Consider the following 19,783-nt stretch of genomic DNA (forward strand, 5'->3'; position numbering starts at 1 on the left):
CACTCAAAGTTATTTAAACAAACCTTACAATGAAAATAGACCAACATTTAGTTATCATCTAGGATAACCATTCCTAATAACATGACTTACTCCTAATTAAGATAAGCAATGTAACAATATTACGCTTATATTACCAAAAATAAAGATTAACTGGATAGAGATCTAGGACAACGTACTGTAGAAGAAGATCCAAGCTATGTTGGAACTGAAGACAAAATAAGGCTCTCAGCTTCATTGACCTCATTAAGTGGGTGTCTTAAGGCTTTATACCTCAATTCCTCACCATACATACTTGGATCCATTAAAAGTTCATGAACAGCAATTTGGCCTTCAAGCATGCTTACTACTGCAGACATGGTGGGTCTAAGTGCTGGTGACGAATTAGTACATAATAGGGCTACTTTGATCATTCTAATTGCCTCATCATTGAACTGGGAACCCAACTTTGGATCCACCAACTCCATTAGATTACCCTTTTGTTGTAGAACAAGAGCCTATAATAAGCATAGAAAAGAGAACGGAAATGAAATGTATCACTTCTCCATGCCATGTTTCAAATTCATATATTAAAAGGGAAAGATCAATCTTACCCAATCTAGCAGGCATACATAATTATCATTTGGTCGATAATTCATGTTGCTCTTCCCAGCAACAATTTCCAATGCAACAACTCCAAAACTGTAGACATCTGCTTTATAGGTTAAATAACCCCATAATGCATATTCTGGTGCCATGTATCCTCTACAAAATAAAGATTGTGTTTTGACTCTTAGTTACCACATCATGTTTCGCTTGCAGTTATGCAATCAATAAGCTGCTAGAACTGAGTGGTAAGTTCATTCCATCAAAGATACACAAAATTACTACTGGCAGGGAAGAAGATAATTTCATTACTTTTGCAAATTGCAAATTGATAACTGATGCAGTCTTGTACCTTTACCCACACAAGTTGTATGATCATTGAGCTCAAATTTAATGGGGTTGGTTTATGACTCCAAAAGATGTCGTGGATTTCTTTGTTCCACTTGGTAACATTGTAGCAGTTTTTTGAGAATATTTTAAATGGGAACTAAAGCATTGGTATGGGGAAACAGAATATTTGAACCCGAGTTTCTCCATATTATATACTTATTAAATTTAAGTAAAGGGAGTATATGTTTAAATGGTAGCATTTACGTTAATGTTTGAGTAGACAGATTTTCCTATCTTGCAAATTTTGGTTTTGGTTTAGTTTCAGGGAAGCATTTCACATAGACATTAAGGTTACTAGTTGTTCCAATCATTTGCTAGTCAATAAATAGGGAGGCCAAACAGAAAAGGCACAAGTAGATCCAAACTAAAAGAGAGATGGAAAGATGTTGCATACATTGTTCCAGCAACTCGAGTGCTGATGTGGGTCTTTCCCTCTTCGTCAAGCTTGGCCAAACCAAAGTCAGAAATCTTTGGATTAAGGTCCCTATCCAGTAGGACATTGGTACTTTTGATGTCTCTATGAACAATTCTCAGTGTTGATTCCTCATGCAGGAAAGCCAGACCTCTTGCTATGCCAATACATATTTTCTGCCTTGTAGCCAAGTCCATTTCTAATCGGTACTCCTCCCGACCTACATTTTGCATTGATAGTCCAATAGGGAATTCATCAACTTAGTTCCTAATATAGACCATTTGTAGGGTTTGGTTCCTATGCTTTAATCAATGCAAAATACTAAAGTGAAAAATAAAGCTTACCAAACAAAGCACGTGCCAGGCTATTGTTTTCCATGTATTCATATACCAAGAATAGTTGATTTCCTTCAACACAACAACCATATAATCTAACAAGATTTGGGTGTTGTACAGAAGATATCATGCCTATCTCGTTTACAAATTCTCGATTTCCTTGATTCGATTTTGAAGAAAGTCTTTTAACTGCAATTATAGTACCATCTAACAGTATACCCTGCCCCAGAAATAGAAAAATATACAGCTTTAGGTATGTATTCATTATGTAATTAGATGCCTCTAGGTATCATGGATAAGTAAGAAAAAGAAAATAGAAATCCAAAAATTGAAGAAAGATGACGTTGTAGGATACCTTGTATACAGATCCAAAACCACCTTCCCCAATCTTGTTTGCAGCATCAAAATTGTTAGTGGCTGCTTTGATTTGTCTGTAGGTGAAAAAACCAATTTGCAGATCTAATCCTCTTAGTTCTGCCAAAGGAATGAAAAGGCGGGGCTAAGATGTCAAATTGTATCTTATAAATGATATTACTAATTTTTAATTAGTATTTTTGAGTCTATTGACTACTTATAAGATGTCAGATAGAATGTGACCAAATGAGAAGGAACCATAATGCAGTTGATCAGCCACTTAAACCCCAATATTTTTACAAGATTTAGGGTTTCATTTTGTTTCTTACATTTGCCCAGCAATCATTGTTGTCTTGATTCCAAAAAGAAAGAAAGAAGGGGGAACTTCATTGGTGCCTATTAGGCTATTACCAAGAGATATGCCTTTTGGTTCTTTTTAACAATTAAGATAAGATCATTTAGAACACATTTCAAAAAGAGAGTTTATTGAAATCCACAATCTTTTATCTCTTGCAAACTTCTGTTACATGGGTCCTTCTTAGACATTTAAGCAACTCAGTGACCTAAAGCCCTCCATCTGTCATGCAAAAATGCCTTTATTTAGATTTTATGAAAAAACAATGATCTCATATTTTTGTATGATTTGGTCAAATCATTTACGATTATGATTGGAGCTGACTCCAGTAGCAATACCCGAGAAAACTATCATGAAGACAGATTCTTATGCTTTGCAATCCAACAACCGTATAGTTGCTTTTCATGGTGTACTTTGGATTGCCAATTTTTCATCTAGGGAGAAATGTTCAATAATATGCTGCACAAACTGCAATGTATATATATAAAGCCATTGGGAAATTGTTGTACATTGTTTCAACTTCGTGAATAGTTGGAGATAAATTATCCAAATGAGCGTTTGCTGATTACCTTTTTCCCTTGATATCCTGCCTCCTACGTGGCTTTTCCACCAAAGAATGCCTAAAATCATAAAAACGAGCAATAGCACCGATACTACAGCTCCAACAACAATGAATATCTTCCTGTCATCACCAGGGGGACTGAAATCTGCAAAAGAGAAAAATAGTTAAGGAGATTGATTATGGAATACAACTAGTACCATACAAATATACATAGGCAGAGCAATCCAAACCAAGATACAAATGGATGGTTCAAACACAAATTATCAGAGTAAGGTAAAAAGAAGAATATAAAAATTTTGATTTCTTCCATCTAGTTGCAGTTTAACTTTGATTTGAGTAATACTTTTTACAGCAAATAATCATGGATTCTAACTCAACTATATCGTGCTATGCTTTTACTATTCATCAATAATAATAATTATGGAAGAAGTTGGATAGTAAAAGATTCTCATACTCCAAGAAATGGTTACCAGATTCAACAGAGATGGCCGAGATGAGAGGACCATATGTTCCTCTCTCTGGGGCAGCTGTTGTGCCTTTCCCAGCCCAATGAAAGCGGATGTGTAAAACTTTATTCCTCACAACTGCTTTAAATTCCTTAACAACTGCTTTATCAACCCCATTTGCAGCATTTTCAATATCAAAATCCTTCAACTCCAGTTTTTCCTGTAACAAATAAAAATTAATAAAATTGTGTTCTATGTATAAAGCAAAACAAATATGACATCATACCTGGATATAAACATCAAATATCCGTCTTCCAAGACTGTAAAAAGATCTGTTGTCTCGGAATACTATCTCTGCAAAGTATAGTTTCACAGTATAATTTCCATTTGCCAAGCAACGCGCATAATATGTTAGAGAAAGAGGAGAGAGCCGTGCACTCGTGAATAGTTCAGAGTTCTTCACTCCTAGTATTGACACATTATTTGCTATGTATTGATTTGAGGTTCTGTCGGCATCCCAAAAATTTCCGCTGCTACTGAATCCCCAACTAGCAGTAGTGGGAAGAAAATTTGCTGGACCTGCTAGGTCTGGATCCCCTTCATACCGTATGTTCTCAATAGTAGTTGGGCTTCCACCACAATTTATATGCAAGGAATACTGATCTACTCAGAAACAACGGATTTTTTATGAGATAAGACATGAGCAAACATTATAGAGCAAAAAAGAAATTAACTTTGTCTTATTATTTCATTTACTAGGTTGTCAGCAACAAAATGAAATATTAACTGTCTCTTTTTCATTTTTGAAGGAAATTATCAAAAAGGAAGGCCTGACAACATAAGTAAAGCATACAACCATACACCTCAAAATTTGATTGAAAGGTAAAATAATTACCTTTTGAGCATGGATAGGTCTGCAGGCACTCTCTTCCTAGTGTTCTTAGTTAGTTTCATATAAGAAAGAAGAGTAAACTTAAGCAAATTTGAATGAAAATTGGAAATCCTTCTGCAAAATAAAAAGCAAGAAAAATAGAGAAAAGCAGAGAAACATTGGTTCTTGTTATTAGTTTTCAAGTTAGAAGCTTACAAGTTTTCCCATCCAGCGAAGCTCTCAAACAAATTTCTGATGAAATGAAAAACTAGTTAGTTTTGGAAAACTAGAAAGCTTATGAAGTGAAGAAAGTATGAAAAGCTAAATTCAAGAAAAGTTCTTACAAGGTTCCATGACAAGTAGGTGTCACATAGCTTTTTGAAAAATTATTATAAGAAAGATCTATTTGGCTGCAAACAAACATATTTTCATTAAGAACATGCTATTAATGCATAAAAAAAAATGGTATATTTAAAAAGTTACGATAAATTTTTTTAACTATCAACATAGTGTTGCCAGATAACAAACAATAGAAAATCTTAATTTGTTAAATCTTTATTTTCTGTCTTTTGTTTTCTGTTCTCAAAACAAAAACATTAACAAACTATTCAAAACACAAAAACAGTTTTTCTCCTTTGTGCCACATCAAATCACTTTTTCAAACCAAAAAAATAAAAATAAATAAATAAAGTACCCACCAAAACACATTAACAAGCATATTCGATTTTTCTGCCACTCTTTTTTTACAAGTGTCACGTGGTGCAAGATGCAAATTAGAGCTAGTAGAAAAAACGATTTAATTCACCTATTATATATGATTGATGGAGATCACCCATTGACCATAAAGAGGCCATGAGATGAATCAACATCAAGGTAATATATATTTGAGTGTTATGAATGCTTGTAAAGATTATAAATATGGAGAACCATAAAAAATTACAATAAATAAATGTCATGCAAATGTCAAGTGGAAATCAAGATGAATTATATACTAGTCACTGTTTCTGTTTTTTATCCATTCTGGAATAGGCCCCGTGAGCAAGTTGCTTGTCAGAAACCTGTTCAAATAGCAACACAGTTACGCATTAGTTAAAAACTTATTTATATCATTACTAATGGAAGAAAATGGACAAAAATTGGGAGGTAAAATACTTTGTGAGTAGAAATATGTGTGTGTGTGTGTGTGTGTCACAACCCAAAGAAAGTAACATGGGACTTGACACGCCTTTATAATCTATATACGTATTGTCAATTTCTTTTAATCAAATACCTAACATTCTCACTAGGTCTCACGTCAAAATCATAATGCCCTAATGCCATACGACATAACTAAGTTGGCTCTAATACCATTTCCACAATTCATTCTACACTTTTAAAATGATTAGTCAAAGTTGCAATTGGAATTCCTTAAAAGTAATTTATATAACCTAGCCTCACTTAATAAGGAACCAATGTAGGACTTAGCACCCATGCAACATTTTCACAATCCATCCACCCATTGCATGACTTAGTTTTGCGGAGTCTAACACTATTTTGCCAACCAAGAAAATGCACTAGCCACATTCACGTTATACTTCACAAGACTAATCAAAGTTACAATTAGATCATCCTAGAGTTACTTATACTACCTAGTTTCACTTAGAATGAACCAATGTTGGACTTAACTTTCTAGGGTGTCATAAATATCCCTCACTTACATCCCTAAAATCTTCGTCTAGGCCCATGTCACACTACATTATTCCAATGCCACATGATGTTACTAGATTGGCTTTGATACCATTTATCACGATCCAAAAAAAGTGTTAGTCACATCTGTGCTATACTCTAACATGACTAGCTAGTCAAAATTTCAATTAGAGCTCTCTAGAACTACTTGTAGAGTTGAGCCTCATTCAGTATACAATCGATGTATCACTTAACTTTTTGGGGTATCACAATACATAAATTGCAATCATAAGCACTATAATCTCTTTGATGATATATTTGTGTGCTTTGTGATGCTTTAAATTGTTTATTTGAGCTTCTCAGCCATAGAGCTAGATTTAGGGTTTTGAGGTCACACTTACATGTTTTTCAAGTGTGTTAGGCTTTCAATATCCGGAATCTCCCCTTCTAATCTGTTGAAGCTGAGGTCTCTACATGGATATAATGAAAAAGGTGTTATAATAACACAAAAGAAGTTTTATAAAATGATCTAATTAAGCGTGAACATATTGAACCTGATAAGACATAAATGCCCAGCTTTTAAAGTGTAGAATCAGAAAAGCATCTTAATTCTAGAGATGAATGAGTAAAATCATTATGGAAAATAATTATCTACTGTGAACTTTAATATGCCAATATCTACATATAGTAACCCCTCCCCCACCCCTTTTGTAACGACCCACCCCAACGACATAATATTGTCCGTTTTTAGCTCTCATGATTAAACTTTTCAGGAAATCACTCATATTAGTATTACTCTCATAGAAGCACGATCAACTGCGGAGTTCTGATAAGTGTAAATATATATATAAGCACATCTTCATTCCTACACCCAGGTGGTGTGGGACGTTACAACCCCCCTCCTCCCTCCCCCCCCCCCCCCCCCCAAAATAAAAGAAAAGAAGAAAAAGAAAAAGGAAAACTTCACACATCCGTATGTTTGTAAATTAAGTATAAAGTTAAAGTTCTTAATGGAGATAATTAACAGGGTCTAATACAACCATCTGGGGCGTGTAGTGCACTAATGTTTCAGTAAACAAAGCAAAAAGTGAGAGGAATATAGAAAGGACAGAAGGACTACAAAGCTTTTAGTGATTCCATTTCTGATATATTTGTAGGGATTGTTCCAAAGAGATTGCAGCTCCTTAACATCCTGCAATGTCAACCGACATCATCTCAGAAAAATTGCTATAACTTCGTATTATTAGAGTTCTTGAAATTTTACAGTAAAAGAATGACTTACAATTTTTGCATGCCTGTCATGTTACTTAACAGTGGAAATTTAGAACCCTCACCAAGTAAGTCACTAATCCTTCTGAACAAAATTCAATCATCAATAACTGTTAGCCTCTTAAGCAACAAGTCTTGTTAATTTGAGTATAACAGGGAAATATCACAAAGATTATGCAACCCAAGAGTACTTAGAAGGCAGAAATTACAGATCAGTTAAGTTACTCAAGACAGAAATGCTAGGAGGAATGGGCCCCTTAAGACCACTAGCTTGAATTTCTCTGTTAAAAACACAATTTTAATGGTTAGATTACACCTGAATGTTCTACTAGAAAAGATTTTAACACTATGGGAAAAAAACACTAGAACACATACAATTTCTTAAGTTGTTTCCAACTTTGAAAAAAGTCAGGTATTCTTCCAGTGAAGTTGTTACTGCTAATCCTTCTGCATATAGCCAAATTGGAAACAAGACTGAATAACATAGAAACTATAAACTTTTCAAGTAAACATCTAAAATTACTTTTTAAGTATAGAAATGGGTTGCAATCACTAACAGTTCAGTTAATTTGGTTAGATTAGTGAGAGCTATTGGCAACTCTCCAGTGAGATTGTTGGCACTAAGAATACTGCAGTCATCAAATGGGAATTTCAGACCAGTTAAACTTGGTGTTAATTGAATAATAAAACCATTGATAATTAAGAAACGAATCATCAAATCTGGTTTGAAAGAAAAAAAAAAATGATAAGAAGAAACACTGACAGGCCCTCCAAGTTAACCAACTCTCCAAGTTCAGGAGGAATAATTCCAAAAAACAGATTGTTCTCTATGTTCCTGAAAATACAGTCTTTGTTAATATCAAAGCTGGGCTAAACCAAATCAAACAATCATGCAACATTACTAGATAAAAAACGGTGAGTAAGAAAGATACAATTAGAGCATACAAAAGTTTAAGGGTAGTAATTTTTCCCAGGAAGCTTGGGATAGGTCCTGATAACTTGTTTACATTAAAGGACCTGCATTGAACCAGCTTAATTCAATAAGAATGAACATTTACTGGCTAAAATCAGAGGTTAATTGAGTACTACGTACAGATATTCCAACTTTATAGAAGCCCATTCGTGTGGAATTGTACCAGTAAGGTAGTTTCGAGAGAGTTCGCTACAGGCAAGAGGAAAGTGTGGTATTAGATTAGAAGCTTAAATCAATTTTCAGGTACTAATAAGTAAAACATGGTTACTCTTCTTACATCTTCTTTAGGAAGGGGAGGTTCACTATGGACGGTGGAGGCACACCATCAAGATCCTGCCCTTTAAGACATCTGTGTGACAGGAATGATTATAGATAAAAGATCAAATATCATCTGATTATTCCTCCATCACAACCTTTAAAACCCTTAATCTGCTAGGACAAGATTTTTCTTCCCTTATATATGTTTGAACAGACGATGAGAAAATAGAAAGTATCACTGGCTCAGAAGTAAACAATATTTCAACCCAGCATGCAACTTCCAAATTAAATAATCAAATTCATCATTTATATCCGTTTAAGCAATAACCCGTGGTTGATCATCGTGTCAAAGCAAAAGTCTAAATTCAAACTTTTTCTCTGTAATTTATCTTTGATTGCAATTGAATAATTTATGTGTTCGGTCGAGTTTGAATCCACACGTAAGGCAAGTGTTACGATATTAATTAAATAAATAAATTTATAATTTTTTATCAGGTTAAGGTCTTACATAACTAGTGATTTAATACAAAAATTAAAGAACATGCATCAATCTTAAGGAAATTTAGAGTTACAGGAGTAATAATTCGAAAAATTGGAAAAATTTCTGTTTTGTTTCTAAGTACCCCCAGCCACCCCCACCTTATATTTGGGTGGCCGAGCCACCCCATGGAGTGGTTTGGCCACCTTTCACGTTTCATTTTTTTTTTTAAAGTTATTTGTTTTATGATTTTAGGTTTATAAAAATGAAGGGTATAATAGGAAATAAGATAAAAAAGTGGTCACGTTCATGGCATGTGACCAATTTTCCATCCAAATAGACCGCAGCATTTAACATAGTATCTTAAATGTAACAAATTTATAGTTTAATGGTCTAATTGTCACACCTATTAATTTACAAAGCTTTATAAAAATAGTTATTAGCTAAGAGGTTAAAAGCATATTTAATCTAAACCTTCATTTAAGCTTTGAAAAGAGCGAATAGGAATGATTTAATAGGATGTACGAAGGAAATGAAGGGTACTTACAGTCCAACCACGTGACATACAGAGGGTGAGCATTTGCACTTCACAGAATTCTCGTACACTGGCGATTCTGTTGTTGTCCAGCTTGGGTCGTTACCGCATGGATCCAAACTGAAATTCCAATCTTTCTTCCCAATTTCTTTGGCTATTTCACGAAGGGCTTTCACTGCATGATACCCCAAACTCATCAATTATTTTTCCATTAGTTTTGCCTTAAAAAAAATGCTAAGATAGAGAAAGAGAGATGAACAAAAAATTATTTAACTATTGTTTCAAATAAATGATAGAGAAATGAGAGAGGAAATAAAAAGTTTTTTATATTAAAATAATGCTAAGGTAACCATTTTTAGTTTGATTCCCTTGGTGTTTCTTTAGTTTAGGAAACAAGAAAGGAATCTAATTCAATAGGTTTTTTAAGAATTTTTCCTACATATAGAGAAGGAAATGAAATTTAGAGAATCTACTATTAGTGTTCTAAGAAATCTTCTTCGATTTGAGCGCACCCCATGTTATATTATATGGAAAAGTATACATGTTTTTTTTTTTTCAAGTGTCTTTTGACATGTTTTCGATAGGAGTAATGTTACGCACAATCTCACTTATCTACATCCTTAGGTGGTTTTTAAAACCACCATTGAATAAAAATCAAATAAAGATCCATATCAAAGCCAATGGTAGTTTTAAAAGCCATTACTCAAACTGTTTGGGGCAGGTGGGCTTACAACCCTCTCTGAGCTCTCTCTTAAGGCACCCAATTTGAGTGAAATTTAGATAGCCTAATTTCATGGGATCTTAATCCAAACAAAAAGCAGAGAATAGTAGAAATTATAGAAGACGTGAGAGTGAGGGGCTGTAACAAGCATTTTATCTTGTTAAGCATTCCTAGTAGCCTTTTGGCTATTTTGGTTAGCCAATTTGATGAAAACACTAAAAATTCACTCTCAGCAGTCTCACCATTTTAACCAAAAAGTTTTGGTGAGTGAAATTACTCACCAATTTTAATGAGTAATATTCACTCACTAATTTTGTTTCTCATTTCTCTCTCACATGATCATCACACTTTTTTCTTTTTTTCTCTCATTTTCTTCTCTCATCTCCCATATTTCTCACACGATGATGTCCTTATTTCATGGACATTAAGGTTTATTTGTTTCTAACATAAACTTTGTAGTTCTTTTCATAAATAAAAAAAAAAATACTTAGTGATTTTTTCATTTATCTTTTCTTTATTTCTTTTTTGAATTTGGTGAGAAGCAAATGAAAACTTCTGTAAATTTCTTAGCAATGATTTAATCTCAAGATGAAGGTGTATAGTAGCTTGTTGTATAAAAAGATTAAACAGAGAAAGAATAAAGAAATCTGAATATATATATATATATATATATATTGTTTAAATGGAATAGTGAATAGTTAAAATGGTGAGGCTACTGAGAGAATTTTAAAAAAGTGGTTCACTAGAATAAAGAAAAGTTCTAGTTACTTTGATGAGTAAAATTTGATGAGGCGATTAGGAATGCTCTTACTGATTTTCTAAGTATTTAGGGTTTGATCTACAGAATTTGTAAAAGGAAATTGGCATTGGAAATGAATTGATGATGAAATTGAAATGGATTGATTCATAAAAGGAAAAATACAGAATTCAGTCACATTCGAGAGGGCCAATCTCCTAGCACATTCGAGAGTGCAATTCTCTAAATTTGTTCAAAACAATGATCAAATCAATGCCTCTACAATTAGACTTTAGGCCTTATATAAAGGCCCACTAAGTTACCGAGGCCAAAGGTCACTAACCTAATATTGCCCACTAAGTTACCAAGTCAAAGGCTACTAAGCTACTAAGGCCAAAGGCCCATTAAAGCTAATATACCTGTGACTACTGACCCCTTCAAGTCCAACCATTTCTCATCCTTTAAGCCCATTTTAAAAGGTCTGCACCATTTGACCAACACAAACATGTGTAGTACTAGCACCGCTAACTCCTCCAAGCAAGGCATTGAATGTTGACTTGTTAAAAAAAAAAAAAAAAAATTCCAACTGGCAGCAAGTAGGCCCAGCTGTTCAGCACCATTCCGCACTTCAGTCTTCAGCCTCCCAAACATCACGTGAACTTCTGGTAGACACGTAACCGAAACCTCTCTTCCTAATGAGTTCTACCCAAGCACTTTCCCTCTCAACGCACCGTTTTGCTAGCTTCCAGAGTCTTCTCTTCTTCTTCCTTGTTCACGTTCAATCTGCCGTTCCTCTGACCCTTGCTGGTCGGCCATCCGCCAGATCGTCCGAGTCCCCGGCCCGCCGGCTCGGCTTCGCGGACTATCCGGTTTGCTGTCGCGCTCGACTCCGGCGACAGCGAGTTGCCCCTTGTCTACGCCAGCATCGACGCACCCTGGTGGCATTGCCTCTTGCCCGAATTGTTCCCCGGCGGAGCACGTGGAGGTCACCTCCTCACATTTCGGTGCTTCCTCTACCGCCGCCGCATCCTCTTCTTCTTCTTCCGCGTGCTTCCAACGCCATCGGTGCTTCAGGGCAACAAAGTCCAGCCCATCCGCATACAACAGCACCATCTCAGCCCCTCGCAAAGGTTGCATCCCAGATTTAGTGTGTCTGAGCTCGAACTTTGGATGCAGCCTTGCATCACCCAAGTTCTTCTCATTCTGATAAAGCCCCTCCCGATCTGGAATTTGCTGCACCTTGAGAGATTCGGAAATTTGTGGAGGAATTTCGTCTAGCAGGATCTGTGTATTTTGGAATTTCGTTTCAGATTCTGGAATTATTGTGTGTTTTGGATCTGTTTCTGAAAATATTGTATATTTTGGAGCTTCATTTGGATCGATTTCTGGAAGTATTTCGTCTCTCTTCTCCTCTTCATCGTCTTTCTTCTCTTCTGCTCCTTTCTTGAATTTCTCTTCATTGTCTACCTCCTCAGGGACCGAAAAGCGTGCTTGAATAGCCCTAACAAGTTCGTCCCACCGAGAAACACTTTGAGTAGCGTTCAATTACCTCCTCATTTCAGCCATTAGAGTGTCGGATCGTTGCTGGTCGGCTTCTTGAAATTTTCGCTCAGCTTCTTGCTTCTTCCTCACATGCTCGCTGGAAATCTCCCAACGTCGGTCGAGTCGGTGTATATTGCGAATAAAATTCCTTGGATCTAGGGCTGTAACTGAACCCAAGTGGATCTAGGCTCTCATACCACTTGTAACAGGCATTTTATTTGTTACCGAGGCTTTTTTTTTTGACAAATGCACGTATAGAATAAAGTAGTGGATTGTTAGTTTTGAAATTAGTAAAAAGTGATGATATGATATAAAATAAAAGGAATTTGTATAAAAAAGTGAAAAAATTTTGTATTGTAGTAAATTTTTTTATTTGAATAGTAATAAAAAAAATTATTAATGTGATATAAAAAGTGAAAAAAGTGAAAATGTTTTGATGTTGATTGGTGGTAGAAAGTATAAAAAAATGTAAAAAATAAAAATAAAAATGCGTAAACAGTAACATAACTATGATGTTCTTTTTGTATTCTATCAAACAAGCCTTGATTTTCTAGGTATTTAGGGTTTGATCTACAGAATTTGTAAAAGGAAATTGGAATTGGAAATGAATCGATGACGAAATTGAAATGGATTGATTCATAAAAAGAAAAATACAGAATTCAGCCACATTTCATAGGGCCAATCTCCTAACACATTAATTCTCCAAGTTTGTTCAAAAAACAATGATCAAATCAATGCCTCTACAATTAGACTTTAAGCCTTATATAAACAAACTCAAGGCCCATTAAGCTACCAAGGCCTAAGGCACATTAATCTAATATTACTCACTAAGCTATCAAGCCGAAGGGCACTAACCTAATATTGCCCACTAAGCTACAACACGAAAGGCCACTAAGTTACTAAAGCCAAAGGCTCGTTAAGCTAATATACCCGTGACAATATAGACAAATTTAAGGCCCACTAAGCTATCAAGGCCAAAGGCCCATTAACTTAATGTTGCCCACTAAGCTACCAAGCTAAAGGCCACTAACCTAATATTGCCCACTAAGCTACTAAGGCCAAAGGCTCACTAAGCTAATATACCCGTGACAGGGCCTTCTTACCCGAATAGCGAACCATCTGCCCAAACAACTTGCTCAAGCAATGTGCTCGTTGCTCGGACAGAAAGGACCCAACAGGCTCTCCTCACATCCTCTGCCCAATTACAAAGGGTAAGGAAATTCTTCGAGATCTCCAATCGTAGGAAATTCCCGGATTTGAGAATGGTCCAATTTGGGATTTTCAGCTGCTTGAGCCAATCTTTTCTTGGGTTTTTGTTTGTTTGGAGGGTTGAATGGATCAGGGATTTCAAGTAGTCTTTTGGTGGTGGAATATGGGCTTCATTCGGTCGGGAGAATTCGATTTAGTGGTCCATCACTGATGGGTGGGTGGGCTTGAATGCCGCACGCCTAGGACAGCAGTGGACCGTGGATTCGGACGGAGAAAAACATTAGGTTTAGGTGTGGATATAATTGAAGTGGAATAATTTACCTCTTTAAGAATTCAGCAGTAAACATGATGGAAGTACTATATTAGATTAAGAGATGATTTTTTTTTCCACTATAAGACACAACTCTTGACCACCTTATCTATGTAGCAATGTGGTCTCCTAACTAGCTTTGAGTAATGATTCAATGCCACCCAAAGATACAACTTTTCACCGGTGGTCCCCCACTACTTTTTGAGTTTTTTTTTTTTATAAAAATAAATTAAGGTGGGGGACCACCTTGCCACATAGGCAAGGTGGTGAAAAGTTGTATATTTAGGTGGTAGTGAATCATTACTCAGCTAGCTTTAGGGTTTTTTTTTTAAAAAAAAAATTTTGCCACTTTAAGACACAACTCGTGACCACCTTATCTATGTAGTAAGGTGGTTTCCTAACTAGCTTTAGGGGTTTTTTTCTAAAAAAAAAAAAAAAAAAAGTCAAAGTTAAAGTTGCCACGTGGGCGAAGGTAGTCAAGAGTTGTGTGTTAAGGTGGCAATGTATTACATCTCTAAGATTAATGTCAAAAGGGTTTTTTTTTTTTTTTTTTTTGAAAAAAAGAACTTAAAAATAAAGAATTTTGACTAAATTTGGTGTAAAATACTACAATCTCACTTCTATTTACGAGAACCAAAAAACAATTTGATTTTCTTTTTGTCAAAAGTAATAAAAATGAGAAAAAAAATTAAGAGAAATGTTTGGCTATACAGTCTCATCCCACACTTATTTACTTGAACCAATAATGTGAGAGATACAAAAAAAAAAAAAAAAAAAAAAAAAAAAAAAAAAACCACTGCCCCAAAAAACTCTGTTGATTTTAATTGTATTCCTAATAACCAGGGTGTCTAATCATCCAATCAAATAAGTTTTTATATACTCAGGGAAATTCCAATTGTAACTCTCATTAGTCTATTTGGATTAAGAGTACAAATGTGGCTCACACTTTTTTTGGGTCATGATAAATGGTAATCTAGATGCCATGTTTTCCCCCAACCACCCCCCTCCCAAAAAAAAAAAAAAAAGGATACCATGTGCATTTAGGCATTGCAGTGTGACGTGGGTATGAAGTGGACGTCAATGATTTGAATGAAAAAAAGATTGTGATCGATACCTTAAAAAGTTAAGTCTTAGTTTTTCAATTGTTGTGAATGGATTATGAAAAATGTTTAGAGGTGTTAAGTTTCAAATTAGTTTTTTATTAGGTGATACTGACCTCTAGAGAACTCTCTAGGAATAATTTAGACTAATCTTTTTTTAAGGTAAAACGAAGCAAATATGACTAACGTTTTTCCTCTGTCAACGACATAGATATGACTTTGTCCACTAGTTTGCAGTATTGCCCTTGTTCGTACCACCATGTGGCATGCTGCCAATAAAAGCTAGCTTCATTATGCTAAGACCTAATTTGTAGATTTCCATATCCACCAACCTGATATATATGAAGGAAAGTTTTGACATATATATATATATATATATATAGAAAGAAAGAAAAAGAAAAGCCTCCTCACCTTCTTCATCAGGAGTAGTAGGGCGTAGACGGCCTGCTTGTGCTTCCATGCATAAAAGCAAGATGAGTAGAATAAAGCAAACACAAGGAAGAAGTCTTGCCATCATCTCCTCTAGCTACTGATCAAAGGCTATTCCACGAGCTCCGCTTGCAAAGCTAGCTGCATATAAATCAATTATTTGATGTACTCAAGGGACCCTTCACATTTATATATATGCATCTAAAAATGATTTCCATGATATAAATGATTCTTCTGTAAACTGCAATATTCGAATATATAATGTAATGTAGTAATTTCTACCAAATTCGAACCTTACAATTGTAATACTAGCATGGTCTTCCTCGTTGGTCGGAAAGGAGAGAGACTATACATATATTTAATGCAATTTAATCTTGAGGGGGGGCTTGCAAATCTGCCTCTGCCTAAGCCAGTTCAATTTGGAGCACCAAACCAGTTTAATTAATACAGTTGCAGAGAGTAGGTTTCTTGACTTGAGTAAGTAAACAAGTAGGTCAAGGCCAGCAAATTAAACTAAAAAGAAAAAAAAGAAAAAAGAAAAGAAAAGAAAAGAAAAAGGGTCTTCTGATTAAATGATTAATATAGAAATAAACTAGAAACGAAAGAAAGGAAATTAAAGGAAAAGGGCCGTAGTCTACACGCGAAAACTTGTGAGACCACATGTGCTATAGATAGACTACGACTAATATTGGTCTTTCTTGACTCATGGCCGGCATCTTGGACTCTAGGATTACTAGCTTTTTACCGCAATTAAAGGAGAAACATTTCTTTCAAAATGGTTTAGAAAAATTTCTTTCAATTCTGTCTCTAAAAAGATTAATGCTTTGTTTCATTCTCTTGTCTATCTCTTGAACGTCTCCGTATAAAAAATGTGTAAATTCACCATTAAATTTGTGGGGTCATATATAGGTTCCACAAATTTAATAATGAATTTGTAAAAGATATGTGTAAGAGAATGACATTAAACACATCTTATTTAAAAATGTCATAAGTCCATTGAGAATCTGAGAAGCGCATATTTTTTTATTAATGCTATTAGAAAAGTATGTGAGAAACACATACTAAAAAATATATGATTTTCAATTCTCATGTTTAATATTGGATACATCACACTTTTATTCATTCAACTTGGTTTAAAGGAAATTCTTGTGCACATCTAAAAAGATTAAAAAGTTTTTAAGGTATAAAAATTTCTTTCAAATTGGGTTGGGGAAAAGTGTCATGTGTCGCTTAACATATCATTAGCACATATTTTTTTTAGTAAGTTAAAAAAACACATGTTTTTAACATGTTAAGGGATACATAACACTTTTAAAGACTGATTTAGAGATTCAAAGAAATTTCTCTAATCGAGGAAATTTATATTCAAATGGACGTAAATTCTTTACAAGTAGATTGTAGAAACTCCTATAACTAGCTCGTAAAAAGTGACATGTATCCTTTAAGCATATATGTGAAAAACACATACTTTCTTATAAATGCTACTAAAATCCATGTAATGTTTTTTTCACATATTAAGAGACAATATCTTTAAGAATTCGGCCTCCAAATTGAAGGCAATTCATATCATTTTAAGAAATTGTAGACCAGGATGTCCGTCACAAGGCCCTTCATTGGCGCCCTCATCCTCAAATACCTTTGGTGAATTTGAGAAGGATCTCTGTCGCAAGATGTCTTGCTGTTTGGAGAATAAACATGTAAAAAACACATGTTTAAAAGACAAGTACATGTCATCTTTATACATGGGTTGTAAAAAATTTAGTTTGTAAAAAATTTTTGTTATTAACAAGTAATTTCTTATATTTTTTCATTCTCAACAAATAGTAATTATGGAGTAAATAAGTTAAAATTAAGTAGTGTTTAATGATTTTATAAAGTTGAATGGAATAGTACGAAGACATCAAATGGAGGTTTTTAATTTATTACATAGATCTCACAGTCTCACTGTCACTGTCCGTTCCCAAATTAAAGCACAAAATTCCAACACTAATTTATCGCGCCAATCACGCAACAAATCCCCTCCGAGAGAAAACTTGCAGTCTGCAAAAGACGACTTGAGTTGTCGTGCTTGATGAATGAGGAAGGATCCTCGCCCCCTCCCTCACGTCACGAAGCTTCCATCGACGGAAGTTTTATTTTTTCGCTTATTGTGAGGCTTTATTCGTCTTTTGTAGGCCCTATATATCCATCGCCTCAGGCCATCTTACTTGAAAAAAGGCAAACTCAGCCCCTCTACTACTGCCATGGTTTTGAGATTTAGCTTTTTTCAAGCTCAATATTAAAATTTTAAAGAAATTAAGAATGAAATAGAAAAATAAGTAAATAGCGGTACAAAAAGAAAATAAAGATATGAAATTTTACATGGTTTGAAAATTCACGAGATCGAAACTCGCTTAACCTATACCTATGATACCATGAAGAAATTAAGAATGGAAGAGAAAAATAAATAAATAAAAAATAAAGACAAGATTTTATGTGATTCAGTCTAAGACCTACCTTCATAGGATAAAGTAGCTATATTTTTCTTTTTTCTTTTTTTTGAAAGAATAAGTAGATCTATATATTGACAAAAGAATCAATTGTACAATCAAAGGGAAACAACTCCAAGTAGAACACTCTTTACAACCAGAGAGTAACAACCAAACAAAACTACAAAGAACCAACTGAGCAGCTAACTATGCTAATGCAGTATATTGACATCAATATTCCACCTATGGTAGAGAGAGACATTCTCCATATTCTTAGGAAATTTTCCTTTTTCAGAAATTCTACATTGAACCTCCCAAAATATTTGTTTCTGGAGCTGCTCTTCGTTTGAGGATGACCCCCAAATTTAATCTCATTCCGAGCTCACCATATATCATAAACTGTAGAGCTCAATAACAGTCTGCATATAGTACCCATCAACCTCTTAGTTTTCCAGTGATTGTACCCCTAAGCAATACCATCATTGTAGCTAGTAGAAGTGCTCAAAATGCCACATCACTACAAACAAGCTTTTCAAATTCGGGAGCTAAAGCCTCGTAGAAAAAACATATGGTTTCGACTCTCAATTTCACCCCTACAGAAAGTAAAGTTGGAATCCCCTTGAAAACCCCAAGCAGTCAAGCGATCTCCAGTGGTGAGTCTGTTAAGGACAGCCAGCCAAATGATGAAAGCCTGTGTAGGAATGGAAAAAGAATGCCAAACCAAAGGCCACTAACTCACCTCATCTTTCTTCTTGCTAAGATGGTTCCAGGTGTCTGAACAAACATAAGAGCCTAATCTAGCAATAGTCCAGACTGGCTTATCTACTTCACCAATGGGCACTTCCGACAACTTGCTTTGTATCGCAACAAGATCATAAGACCGTGCAAGACACCAACACCAATTACCCTGCCTAATAACACAGTCTAGCTTAGCCTCCAGCTGGCTATTAGAATCATAAATGATTCTATACCCAAACTTGTCAACCAAAACTCAAAAGGGGTGCCAATTATCCACCCAAAGATGAATTTTACTTTCAGGACCAACATCAAACCTAAGAAACTCCCAAGCTATGTTTCAAATTTTGAGTAATTTCCTCCGGCATCAGGAACTGTTGTTAGGGATGCTTACTTTCCATTGGCGTAGTAGATAAGCCGGTCTAGCTACATTTTTCTCTGATTCATTGATAATATTACAAAACAAAATACTCATATTTACAGGACAATTGGGGTAGATATGTATGATAATTTGATTTGATGGTATTACAATCAAACCAATCAAATTTGATTACTAAAAAATCTGATTATGGGAGATTACAATCAATTACAATCAAATCTCGTCATATATTCTAACAATTTTTCCCTGCCAAATTTTTAATTTTCTTAGTTTTACCTCCACAAACTTCAAATGCTAGTTCGATCTACCCTTGCCTGACCTTCGTGTGCTTGCGCATGGATCTCACATTCCTACCATCTCCTCGGTTGGTGTTATTGATTTTTGGGTTATGGGTTGTAGTTTTGTAATTTTTTTTATTTTTTTGTGGTTTTAGCTTCTGTGCTGGTGTTTGTTGTTGTTTCTTAGTTGGGGTTCGGAAAGGGTTGAAGGACCTTTCGAGGTTCATGCCATTTCCCGTGCTTCTTGACTGTGTCATCCTTGGTACGCCTTGTCAAACCGCCTTAACTATTAACCATTTTTCTTCGTGTTCATGCCAATAATTCATATGGTTACGTCATTCTTTAGACGCATTTTATTTTAATTTTTGTTTATCTACATTGATCTTGCTAT

General features: G+C 35.0%; 1 pseudogene; it reads right to left on the minus strand.

Moving 5' to 3' along the window:
* Positions 1–146: 146 nt before the first annotated feature.
* On the minus strand, positions 147–11,488 carry LOC133869229 (probable LRR receptor-like serine/threonine-protein kinase At1g07650; annotated as a pseudogene).
* Between the last annotated feature and the right edge of the window lie 8,295 nt (positions 11,489–19,783).

Source organism: Alnus glutinosa, chromosome 5 (assembly GCF_958979055.1).
Source record: "Alnus glutinosa chromosome 5, dhAlnGlut1.1, whole genome shotgun sequence".
NCBI lineage: Eukaryota > Viridiplantae > Streptophyta > Magnoliopsida > Fagales > Betulaceae > Alnus > Alnus glutinosa.